We start from the raw sequence: 13,028 nt of genomic DNA on the forward strand, positions 1-13,028 counted from the left end.
TTCATGGGGTTCTCAAGGCAAGAATACGGAAGTGGTTTGCCATTCCCTTCTCTAGTGGACATTGTTTTGTCAGAACTCTCTGCCATTACCTGTCTGTCGTGGGTGGCCCTACATGGCATGGCTCCTAGTTTCATTGAGCTAGACAAGGCTGTGGTCCACATGATCAGTTTGGTTAGTTTTCTAGGGTTCTTAGCAATGTGTTAGTGAATCAATTATTCAGTTCCTTTGCCTAATTGTTTTACTGTTGTTTTTTTTTTTGCATAAAGATATACAGGGCTTTGCAAATATTCTGCACATGAATTCTTTGATATTTATTTTTAAATAATTTCCCCAATCTACCAATTTACTTTAAAATTTTTTTATAATATATTTTGTTGTAAAGCAATTTTAAATTTGGAAGCAATATATTGCATTAAGCTTTTTCTTTGTGGATTTTAGGTTTGTGTTTTGCTTTAGAATACAATTCTTTACCACTGAACCACCAGAGAACCCATATATTTTACATCTGAACAGATAATTTCATAAATTTTATCATTTAAAATGTTCCCCATTGATCTGAATGCCAAGCTTTACTAAGTTTGTCAGAAGGTTGCTTTCCCCACCCTGCCCTTGCTATTCCTGAAAGCCAGCTAAGACCTCCTTCTCATTTGGCTTCTTTTTAGGGTAGATATTGGGAGGTTTAGACATGCACTTACCTGAATTCCTTTTCTGCTGAAGGTAGTCATGTGACTGAGTTTTTACCTGGGCAATGCTTGTAGAGGTTAGTGAATGAGCATTTCTACAAAAGATTTTTCTACAGGTCAAACTAACACTTCCCTTTTGGCCTTTGCTCTGTCATGTTCTTCCTACTTAGAATATGAAGGTGAATTTGAAGGTGAAAATATCTTCAAGCCATGTGTGACGGAAATGCTTCAAGAACGGTATGACAGAAGGAAGAAAGATCCATGTTTCTGATGGCATCACTAAAACACTGTTTTCAGCGCGGAATTATTAACCATAACTTTTTTAATCTTATATTAGATTTCTATTAACTGCAATGAATACAATTTTAACTATTAGAAGTACAAACCAAATTTGAATGTATTTCCCTAATTCTGTTTTTAGCTTTTCTCTTTGTTTCCATCCTGTTGTTTTTATTCCTACACCAACACCATAATTAATTAGCATGTAATTCATACAGATTATGTATATGTAGTTTTTAGTATCTGGAAAGGCATAACCTCATCCTATATTCTTTATCCAATTTTTCATAAACTTTTATGCTTTCATTTGATTATTAAATTTATTATTTTGTCATGTTGCCTAAAGAATCCTTCTTAGATGTGATACATGTTAAACATTATTGAATGTTTATCTGTTTTGTTTTTGTATCTAAAGTGATCAGATTGTTCCCAGGTTTAGTGTAGCAAATTACAATATCAGATGATCTACTTTGAATGGTCTTGAATCACAAAGCTAGGTGGGCATGGAGTACTTTTTAATTTTAATGCATTTTGATAAAATATGTAAAATTGTACAACCCTGTTTATGACTAACATTAAACTGTATTTTCTTTCTTTTCCTATCATTTTCTGGCACAATACCATGATTATTTAGGTCTCAGGAAATGATTTGGGTATTTTTCCATTGTTTTCTCTGGTATGTTTTGTATAAGTTGGGAATTATCTGTTCTCAACGTTTGGCAGAACTTGTTCATAAACTATTTAGGTGTTATGTATAGGCTTAGCTCTTCAACTTCAAGGGTAGAATTTTTATTTAGAATGCATCCTTCAAGCATCTTATATAATAACAATTTCAATATTGTTAAGTTGCTGATTTTACCATTTATACTTCATAATTCTCAGATAAACATAGAAAATAAAATAGTTAAGTAGATATAAATTTTATGGATTAACATTTATTAATAAAAGATAGCATTAAGCTTTTGAGTTTAAGTAACAAAAGGAATCCCTTATCTCAAAGTAGAATTGCTTTTAAGAAAGTATTTTTTTATTTTATTCGGCCCTTCTAAGTAAAAGTACAGATTCTAAATTTTATTTATAATTGTCATAATATGCTTAAAATAATACTGATTTAATGGTGATAATATCGAAATCATCAAGTAAGTACACTGACAAAGAAAAATGTAAATTCTAGTGAGTGTTATATAATATCTTACAATATCATTTCTTATGATTATAGACATTTCTTTTTTTTAATTTTTATTGGAGGCTTATTATTTTACAATATTATATTAGTTGGTTTTGCCATACATTGACATGAATCCACCCCGGGTGTACATGAGTTCCCCCTCCCGAACCCCCTCCCACCTCCCTCCTCCCCTTATCTTCCCTCTGGGTCATCCCCGCATACCAGCCCAAGCATCCTGTAACATGCATCGACCCTGAACTGGCGATTCGTTTCACATATGATAATATACATGTTTCAATGCCATTCTCCCAAACCATCCCACCCTCATCCTCTCCCACAGAGTCCCAAAGACTGTTTTATACATCTGTGTCTCTTTTGCTGTCTCGTTTACAGGGTTATCATTTGCATCTTTCTAAATTCCATATATATGCGTTAGTATACTGTATTGGTGTTTTTCTTTCTGGCTTACTTCACTCTGTATAATAGGCTCTAGTTTCATCCACCTCATTAGAACTGGTTCAAATGCATTCTTTTTAATGGCTGAGTAGCTGTGATTCATGGGGTCGCAGAGAGTCGGACACGACTGAGCGACTGAACTGAACTGAATACTCCATTGTGTATATGTACCAAAGCTTTCTCATCCATTCGTCTGCAGATGGACATCTAGGTTGCTTCCATGTCCTGGCTATTATAAACAATGCTGCAATGAACATTGGAGTACATATGTCTCTTTCAATTCTGGTTTCCTCTGTGTGTAAGCCCTGATTATAGACATTTTCTATAAATGCAATTTTGAATTAATAACAGACAAATGACCTATTACCTCTTAAAAAAAGTAGGCACCTTTTCATCTTCTAAAAATACTGAGCATAAAAACATATTTTATATTCTAATAACAGGCCTATTCATAGTTCAAATATTCAACCTATTATTAATAACACCATTGAAAGTCACTCAGTCTTGTCTGACTTTTTGTGACTCCATGGACTAAACAGTTCATGGAATTCTCCAGGCCAGAATACTGGAGTAGGCAGCTGTGTCCTTCTCCAGGGGATCTTCCCAACCCAGCGATCAAACCCAGGTCTCCCACATTGCAGGCGGATTCTTTACCAGTTGAGCCATGAGGGAAGCCATTAACACTATTACCAGGACTCTTAAGTGCTTTGAAGGTAAAAATTTTCATTTTGAATATATTTCATGGTAATATTTCATATAGCATTGTATTCATCTAGAATTGAAAAGCCATACATTTAGACAGTCAGAATCAATGATAATCATTCACTTATCTGGAGGACTTCTTTTTCAAAAATAAATACATGTATTGGTATGGACTGAATTGTGTAATGTATTTGATGAAGCCCTAACTCCCAGTGTGATGGTGTTTGAAGATGGAGCCTTTGGAAGAAAATTCGATCATGAGAGTAGAGCCTTCTAAATGGACCTAATGCTCATATAAAGAGAGATGTGAAAGACACGACCTCTCTGTCATGTGAAGATACAGCCAGAACGTGGTCATCTCCCAGCCCAGAAGAGGACACTCACCACACGCTGAATCTGGTCTGCTAACACCTTGGTCTTAGATTTCTCAGCCTTTAGAATCGTGAAAAATAAATGTGTGCTGCTTAAACACCCAGTTCATCAGCCTAAGCTGATGAGGGTAAACATATTTTCAGAATACCCTTCTCACACGTATGAACACAGACACACTGATACTCCATAGTACATGATTGGAAAGCACCTCAAACTTGATATAGCTTTAAATTAGATAAATTGTATGTTATCAAGGCTAACATCTCAATTTCTGCATTTGAATATCAATTGATCTAATAAATTGAAGTCGTAATCAATATTTCAAAAAAGCAAATTAAAGCCCAAATAGAATTTTATAATGTTTAAAATTTTAAAAAGCCCAAATTTATTTTTAAAAGTCCATACAAGAATATCAGACTGTAATAATTTAAATCACCTTAATTTTTTTAAGTAACCTATTATATACATTGACCATACCCAGGACACACATTTATAATAAGTGTGATAATGTAATATATAAGTAACAGAGGTCAATGATATCATAAATTTGTCCCCAAAACTAGTTTATTTGAAAGTCCTTAAAAATCTAGTAAAGATTACGATGATGTTTTATGTTTTTGTTTGTTTTACTTTAAAAGATATCAATAGCTTTTTATACAGAAACATTTTAGAAATTAAAGTTAACTATTTCTTTCCTTTTCAGCTCATCATCAAGGTTTATTGTCTCTGTTTGTTTCATTTTTAAACTGTAGAGCTAACTGCATAATGTAATAATGTAATGTTAGTCGCTCAGTCATGTCTGACTCTTTGCGACCCCATGGACTGTAGCCCTCCAGGCTCCTCTGTCCATGGAATTCTGCAGGCAAGAATACTGGGGTGGGTGGCCATTTCCTTCAGGGGATCTTCCTGACCCAGGGATAGAACCCGGGTCTCCTGTGTTGCAGGCAGATTCTTTACCGTCTAAGCCACCAGGGAAGCACTGAATTACTTTAGTATAAATAACTGTAAATCGAAAAAAGCAAGAAACTTCCAAAGTTATCTTGCAATATTGTTTTTAAGCAGCCACTTTTAAACTGTGAGGAAAAATCTCAATTTATGCTCTTTTACTGAAATTTTGTCATAGCTGACATGGTAGCAAGTTGTCTCACTTGAGTTCAAAACATATCTGTGAAAAACGTGTTTTTTATTTTCTCAGACTTACTAAGTTTATTAATTTAATTTTTTTTTTTTTTACATTTTAAAACTTTTTTTAGACCTTACTGGTTCTAGAATACATATTACAGGGAGAGACCTCCTGGGTAGTCTTGGGGTATGGCTGATTGACAAACAAGGTTATGACAGTCTCAGGTGAACAGCAAAGGGACTCAGCCACACACATACATGTATCCATTCTCCCCAAACTCCGCTCCCATCCAGGCTGCACACAACACTGAGCGGAGCTCCCTGTGCTCTGCAGCAGTCCTTGTTGTTATCCATCTTAAATATAGTAGTGCGTACATGACTATCCCAACTCCCCAACTACCCTTTCCCCCATCTTTCCCCCGGCAACCATAACTTTGTTCTCTGTCTCTCAGACTTACTTTAAAATGGGGAAACACAAGGCTTGGAGACTCTTATGATTACTTAAATAATAGATCTGAGTTTTATTAACTAAAGCTTCCTTATTTTAAAATCAGATTTTCTTACCACTAAATCTGCGAGGATTCTCAGAAAGAATAATTAACTCCTTCTTGTCACTGAAGTTGGTAAAAATGAAGTAGCTGTTCCTCGCAGAGGGGAGGATCTCTGGGCTCGGTTTCTACATGGAAAATTGGGCTACATGAGACCGTTGAGAAATTAGGGTTGTTGTTTAAGTGAATTTCAAGGTTAGTCCAAACACTGAATGAAATGTAAAGCTTTTTTTCTTCTCAGTTCATCATCAAAGATTTTTGTTCCTATATTTCATTTTTAAACTGCAGGTCTAAAGGCATAATGTCAGAAAAAAATCGAAAAAGACACCCCTCTCCCCTGCCCACCACACACACAGAGTCAGAGAGAGAGAGAGACAGAAACAGAAAGAAAAAGACAGGCGGAGGACAGACAGAGATGGAGCTGCACCCCTTCATCGTCTTTTGTGAGATTCTCACCAGCCCCGCTGCCCAGCCCGTGATTACTGCCTCCGAAGAGTGAGATGCAGTGTGACAAGAGCAATTTACTCCTGTGAATAACAGCTGAAGGCACGCACTTACCTCCGTTATCCACAACAGGAAAACAACAGCGCATTCTCTTTGCAATTTTGGTAGTTTGTTTATTTCAAAGTTATGTTAATTTGATTCCTGTAAGGTTGCACAGGTTTCTTCTTTTGTGAATTTCCTTTTTATTTTTTATTATTTTTTTTACTGTTGCTTTAGTGGTTTCAATTTCTTCGAGCCACAAACACCATTAAATTTTTATTACTTGCCTGATGCTGTACTAGGTTTTGCCCGCTGGCTTCTCCAGGGAACGAAGGCTGACAAGACTGAGGAGTGCCAGCAGCTGTGTGGGTTTGCTAGGAACCGGGGGGGCCAGCCTCTGAGAAATACAAATGGAAACTGGCTGCAGTCCTCAGAGAAGCCTTCCAACAGTGATGATGATCTGACATCCGTGGGAAAGGAAAGCGGGTGGGAGTTAGGTTGAAGGACTCTGACCACGATCCCAGAGCTGACGGTCTAGACCATGCCAACAAGGAGCTCCAGGACCAGGACTGCTGGTGGAGGTGTCGCACGGGGCAGGTCCTGGCGTCAGCTCCATGCTGAGAGCCTGGCTCTGCTCTGAGTCTGAGGCAGCCCCCAGGGACCACCTCTGGAGGAGACTCAGGAGATATGAGTTTGATCTCGGAGTCAGGAAGATTCCCCTGGAGAAGGAAATGGCAACCTACATCCATTGACAGAGGAACGTGGCAGGCTACAATCCACAGGGTCACAAAGAGTCAGACACAACTGAGCATGCAGGCCAGGCCATACCAGCCTTAGACCTGGATTCTCCCAATACCCATCATTCACTTTCTTGTTCTGACTACAGCTGTATTCCCAATTCCCACATCTTCCTCATAGATCATCACAATTTGATTGATTACAGTTGGAGAAGTCCTGGCCATTCCTCCATTTGATGGGGTGATGGGGACCAGCTGGAGGAACAAAATTCATTTCTAGTGGAGTCATAGATTTTCCAAAAAAGCACGTTGAAAACATAAATTAATGTTACATTTCTAAACTGTCTTTGATATCAGGATCTAAAGCTCTTGGTAGAAGACAGATTGAAAAATATTTTGGTTTCTAATTTTTCCACACAAAGCTGAAGTTACATTAGTCTTTATGCCAATCAATTTATATTCATTCATGCTTTATTCTTTCAACTGTTTATTGTTTTTCCAAGAAAAAATGTAATTAAGCAGCAAGACGAGTTGACTCACTGGAAAAGACTCTGATGCTGGGAAAGGTTGGGGGCGGGAGGAGAAGCAGATGACAGAGAATGAGATGGCTGGATGGCATCACCGACTCTGTGGACATGAGTTTGAGTGAACTCCGGGAGTTGGTGATGGACAGAGAGGCCTGGCGTGCTGTGATTCATGGGGTCGCGGAGAGTCAGACACAACTGAGCAACTGAACTGAACTGAACTGAAGTGTCAAATATTTCCATCTATTTCCCATGAAGTGATGGGACCAGATGCCATGATCTTTGTATTCTGAATGTTGAGCTTCAAGCCAACCTTTTCACTCTCCTCTTTCACTTTCATCAAGAGGCTTTTGAGTTCCTCTTCACTTTCTGCCATAAGGGTGGTGTCATCTGCATATCTGAGGTTATTGATATTTCTCCCAGCAATCTTGATTCCAACTTGTGCTTCTTCCAGCCCAGCGTTCCTCATGATGTACTCTGCATATAAGTTAAATAAGCAAGGTGACAATATACAGCCTTGACGTACTCCTTTTCCTATTTGGAACCAGTCTGTTGTTCCATGTACAGTTCTGAGTGTTGCTTCCTGACCTGCATACAGGTTTCTCAAGAGGCAGGTCAGGTGGTCTGGGATTCCCATCTCTTTCAGAATGTTCCACAGTTTATTGTGATCGACACAGTCAAAGGCTTTGGCATAGTCAATGAAGCAGAAATAGATGTTTTTCTGGAACTCTCTTGCTTTCTCCATGATCCAGAAGATGTTGGCAATTTGATCTCTGGTTCCTCTGCCTTTTCTAAAACCTGCTTGAACATCTGGAAGTTCACAGTTCACATATTGCTGAAGCCTGGCTTGGAGAATTTTGAGCATGACTTTACTAGCATGTGAGATGAGTGCAATTGTGCGGTAGTTTGAGCATTCTTTGGCATTGCCTTTCTTTGGGATTGGAATGAAGACTGACCTTTTCCAGTCCTGTGGCCACTGCTGAGTTTTCCAAATTTGCTGGCATATTGAGTGCAACACTTTCACAGCATCATCTTTCAGGATTTGAAATAGCTCAATTGGAATTCCATCACCTCCACTAGCTTTGTTCATCGTGATGCTCTCTAAGGCCCACTTGACTTCACTTTCCAAGATGTCTGGTTCCAGGTGAGTGATCACGCCATCATGATTATCTTCGTCGTGAAGATCTTTTTTGTACAGTTCTTCTGTGTATTCTTGCCACCTCTTCTTAATATCTTCTGCTTCTGTTAGGTCCATACCATTTCTGTCCTTTCTTGAGCCCATCTTTGCATGAAATGTTCCCTTGGAATCTCTAATTTTCTTGAAGAGATCTCTTGTTTTTCCTATTCTGTTGTTTTCCTCTATTTCTTTGCATTGATCACTGAGGAAGGCTTTCTTATCTCTCCTTGCTATTCTTTGGATCTCTGCATTCTAACTCCGGGAGTTGGTGATGGACAGGGAGGCCTGGCGTGCTGTGATTCATGGGGTCGCAGAGAGTCGGACACGACTGAGCGACTAAACTGAAGTATCAAATTAATTTTTTAGGTGCAAGGGATTAGAAGATAAGTAACATTCAGTCTCTGCTATTAAGAATCTTCAAATTTGGTGAAAGATACAGACACATAAAGAGACTGGTAGTGGGCTTCCCTGGTGGTGCAGTGCCAAGTAATCATATGTTGGATTCCTGGGTCCTGAAGATCCCCTGGAGAAGGAAATAGTATTCATTCAGTATTCTTGCCTGGAGAATCCCATGGACAGAGGAGCGTGGTGGGCTATAGTCCATGGGGTCACAAAAGATTCAGACATAACTTAGCAACTAAACGACAACAGTTATGAATATTATTATTATATGGGAAAGCCAGTGATAGAGATATGGTTAGTTGCCATAAGGTCAGATTCCCCAAACTGAAGGATGTGGTTAGAAACTCTACCTCAAAGAAAATGTCATGGGTTACTTTTGGTGTGCTTAGCTTAAACAAAGGGATGTGTGAAAGCAGCGACATTTATGAAGTTTCCCTTTAGCCAAAGACTGATCTAATCCTGAGCGTCTTTCAAATTCTTAACATATGGTACTAACAGCACACCCTCTGCGTTTCACCAGATATGATCCCAAAGAATGAACTCAGAAAACTTGGATTCCGGAAACTGCTTTGTGCCTCTCTTCTGCTGGGGGTCACAGAATTCAGTCCAGCCCTGTGAGGTGATGCTAACTAGCTTTGGCAGTTTTATAAAATAGAGCCACACCTCATTTAAAGGGAATAGGGATCAATGCTCATTTTGCCTAACATAGTGGTAAAAATACAAATTATGACATGATATTTTAAAAGTGTATAGGTACCACAAATAAATTTGCAAATTTGTATAAAAAACAGAAAATTCTTATTTTTCTGCAGTAGCAAGGCATGATTTCTTGCCAGAATATGAATATTTTCTCTCTGTCTGAAGATCTATGTCTAATCAGAGTTATCAAAATTTTACCTTGTGGCTTATGATATGAGCAACTGGATATTTTAAGTTCAGTTCTAATTAAGATATTGGATGACATTTGAAAAAAAAAAAAAAGAGCAAAATCAGTTAATATTCTGCCAGAAAAATCATCTGGTGTTTTCCTGTTGATAAATCCAGACCATTAAGTTGTTTCTTTGTGTATTTCAGACGACTATGGTACCATCATTGGAGAAGGAAATGGTAACCCACTCCAGTATTCTTGCCTGGAGAGTCCCAGGGGGGAGCCTGGTGGCTGCCGTCTATGGGGTCGCACAGAGTCGGACACGACTGAAGCGACTTAGCAGCAGCAGGAGCAGCAGCATGGCACCATCAAGGCGCTTGTAAAATGTCTGATTAGTTTTATCACGTTTAACCTTTTACCAAGGAGTGCAGTAGTGCCCTAGTACTGGAGTAAGAGGAGGCATTAAGCTCTTAGAAGAAAATTCTCTTCTCTGAAGTTTTGGAGATTAAATATATTCTTGTCACATTGACTGAGAAATGACCTTTTTTATGTTCTTCCTAACAGCTTCAAGAGATGTTTGATTCTCTGAAATTGAACCAAAGGGAGCCAAAACATTGTCTTTCTCTCTCCTGTCTCATTATGAATTTCTCTACTTTCCAACATGTTCTTCAGGATCTTCAAATTAAAGTCAAACTAATGTCTAGCATGTCATACGATCAGAGAGCTAGGACTCTTCAATATTCCCATGGACTAACACGCCAGCCCACAATTAGACAATCTAGGAAAGACTGATTTTTAACCTGAGTTCCTTTAAAGTTGGTATTGAAAAGTCCCATTTTATTATTACTTTAAAATTGTATATGTGATTGTATGCATCCTAAGAAGTTCAGAGGGAGAGAGTTCTACCCTCTGTAAACTCAGATGTGGTCACACAGGAATTCTTTTACTAGCACTTTCCCTAACCAACTTGGATCATTTTTTTAAAAAGCATCTTTTTCTCACGTCCACCCTGTTTCCTCATTATGGTTCACCTGGATCTGTAGTTTCTTGCTGGAGGTTTTCTGCTGTTATTGTTGCGTTGTCACTTACACAGCAGGCGTCCATCCCACAGGGCAGCAGAGTGGAAATCAGAACGAGCAGAGAATGGAGAGTGGCCCTGGCTTTGTCAGACAGCCATGCCCTCAGGCAAAGCGTTCAACTTAGGTTTACACCCCTAGATTGGGGCATTATGAAGGTTATTTTGTTTAACTTCTTATTCAAACATGAATCAGCTTGTTCTTGTTTTTCTCAGCTGCAAGTTAACTTGAACGATTGTATTTATGGCATACGAGAGCTGGGGGAGCTGGAATAAGATGCTGTGTGCAGAGTTCTCAGGGTGATGCCTGACACCTGAAGAGTCGCTCATACGTCTTAGACACTGCATGAAGTGGAGATGGGGCATGCCCGCATCCAGGCGTTCAGGAAGGATGAGGATGCAGGTAAGATCACCCAGGAAGAGCGTGCAGAATCAGCCGAGACCCCGGAACGACACAGGCTGATTCAGCAGCCGGTGGCTGCTGCGGCTATTTCTACTGAAATTAATAAAGTAAAAACTTCGGTTCACTAGTCACACCAGCTGCATTTCAAGTGCCCAGCGTTCTGGTGGGTTCAGTGACAATGCAGACGTGGAACATTTTCATCATCACAGAAAGTTCTGTGGGAAGCAGTTATCTAGAAGTTCTTCATTCTTTACGTGTAAGCTCCTGCTCTATTTTTGAAATTTCTGTAACCTTAAGTGGTGATGAAGATTGGTGAGAATCGTGAAATAAACATTCTTAAAATGGTTCTTTTAAAAAATATTTATTTCTTTATGTGTCTGCATCAGGTCTTAATTGTGGGATCTTTTAGTCAGGGCACACAAGGTTTTAGCTGTGGCGTGTGGGATCTAGTCCCCCGACTAGGGATGGAAGCCAGACCTGCATTGGGAGCACAGAGTCATAGCCACTGGGCCACCAGCGAAGTCCCTAAAAAATATTTCTGGCTTTTCTGATCTTCTAAGCCAAAAGATGTAGCAGATTATCTACCCAATTGCAATTTTTTCCAGTTTTATTGAGAAACTATTGACAAACAGAAACTCTAAGTTGTCCGCATGTTTCGTCGCATGTGTGCTTCGCAAAACGACGCTCAGTCAATGTACGAGCGCATCATTCCCTCACTTAGTTACCATTTTTTGGTGGTAAGAAGACAAGATCCACTCTGTTAGTAAATTTCAAGTATGCAATACACATTATTAACTGCAGTTACCTTGCTGTACATTAGGTCCCCAGAACTTTCATCTTATAACTGGAAGTTTCAACACTTCCGCTAATATCTCCCCAATTTCCCCACCATTTAGTCCCTAGTAACTACTGTATACTCTGCTTCTAGCAGTTCTAGTTTTTTAGATTCCACATACATGTGAGATCATGCAGTATTTGTCTTTCTGTGTCTGGCTTATTTCACTGCGCATGACATCCTCCAGGTTAATCCATGTTGTTGCAAATGGATTGTCCCTCTTCCATTTGGTTGAATAATAGCCCAATTTGCATATATAGATATGCGTATATATGTATATGTGTCTAGATATATGCATGTGTAGATACAGTAGATATGTGTATATAGATATATAGATACATATACGGACATAGATATCACATTTTCTTATCCATTCATCCATCACTGGACTTTCAGGCTGTTTCCATGTCTTGGCTGTTGTGAATAATCCAGTGGTTCCTGTTAGTGTCTGGCTTGGAAGTCAAACCAACTCCCTGGGTGACAGCATAAATACTAGCACAGTTCTCTGATTTTAAGTCCAAGGCTTGTCCACCTGTTGTCTCTCCCTGGTGTATCCCTGAAGCACACAGTGCTCTTCTCATGCAACCCCCTTCAGTTCTGAAGCCTACTGTCCAGCACTGTAGTTGCGTGTTCAGTCATGGCCGACTCTGCAATCCCATGGATTGTAGACTGCCAGGTTCCTCTGTCCAGGAGATTTCCCAGGCAACAATACTGGAATGGGTTGTCATGTCCTCCCCAAGTGTTCTTCCTAACTCAGGGATCAAAACTCCATCTCCCACATTGGCAAGTGGATTCTTTACCACTGTGCCACTTGGGAAGGTCTATGTCAAATATTTCCCTTAAGCATAATTAAAATGGGGTATAAATCATTACCTTTCCTTTTTCCACCTGAAGAAAACCCTCAAGGCAGTGGCTTGATGGCCCTGGCCTCTTCGTATTTTCCTCCTATTTTGCATTACGTCAATAGGAAAAACTGTTTAATGCTTTTGTTTGTTGAAGTTTTGACAACACTGTAGATTTATCATCCATCATGCCAGAGGGTAAAATTAACACAATCAAACGGTATTGTAGTCACTCTGAAGTAGAAAATTCCTTTCCAGGGACAATCACAGTTTCTTTCCAAGACACTGCTTCCTCCCTCTTCTTCTGCCAGTCTCTCACTTGACAAACCTTTGCTTATTTTTCCCCCCAAGT

At 39.2% G+C, this 13,028-nt stretch overlaps 1 protein-coding gene and 1 long non-coding RNA gene across 2 annotated transcripts in view; one reads left to right on the top strand and one right to left on the bottom strand.

The window, feature by feature from the left end:
- LOC129536011 (uncharacterized) overlaps positions 1 to 5,895 on the top strand; it is an 85,673-nt gene extending 79,778 nt beyond the window's left edge. Inside the window, exon 6 of the long non-coding RNA XR_016036629.1 lies at positions 854 to 5,895. This is a non-coding gene — a long non-coding RNA (uncharacterized LOC129536011). The remainder of the gene's footprint in view (positions 1 to 853) is intronic.
- Positions 1 to 13,028, bottom strand: part of LOC148773719 (liprin-alpha-1-like) — a 219,025-nt gene that overhangs the window by 117,380 nt on the left and 88,617 nt on the right. The gene's annotated exons all lie outside the window — the stretch shown is intronic.

Source organism: Moschus berezovskii, chromosome 27 (genome assembly GCF_049115385.1).
Source record: "Moschus berezovskii isolate FMDL1 chromosome 27, NW_MosBer_1.0, whole genome shotgun sequence".
NCBI lineage: Eukaryota > Metazoa > Chordata > Mammalia > Artiodactyla > Moschidae > Moschus > Moschus berezovskii.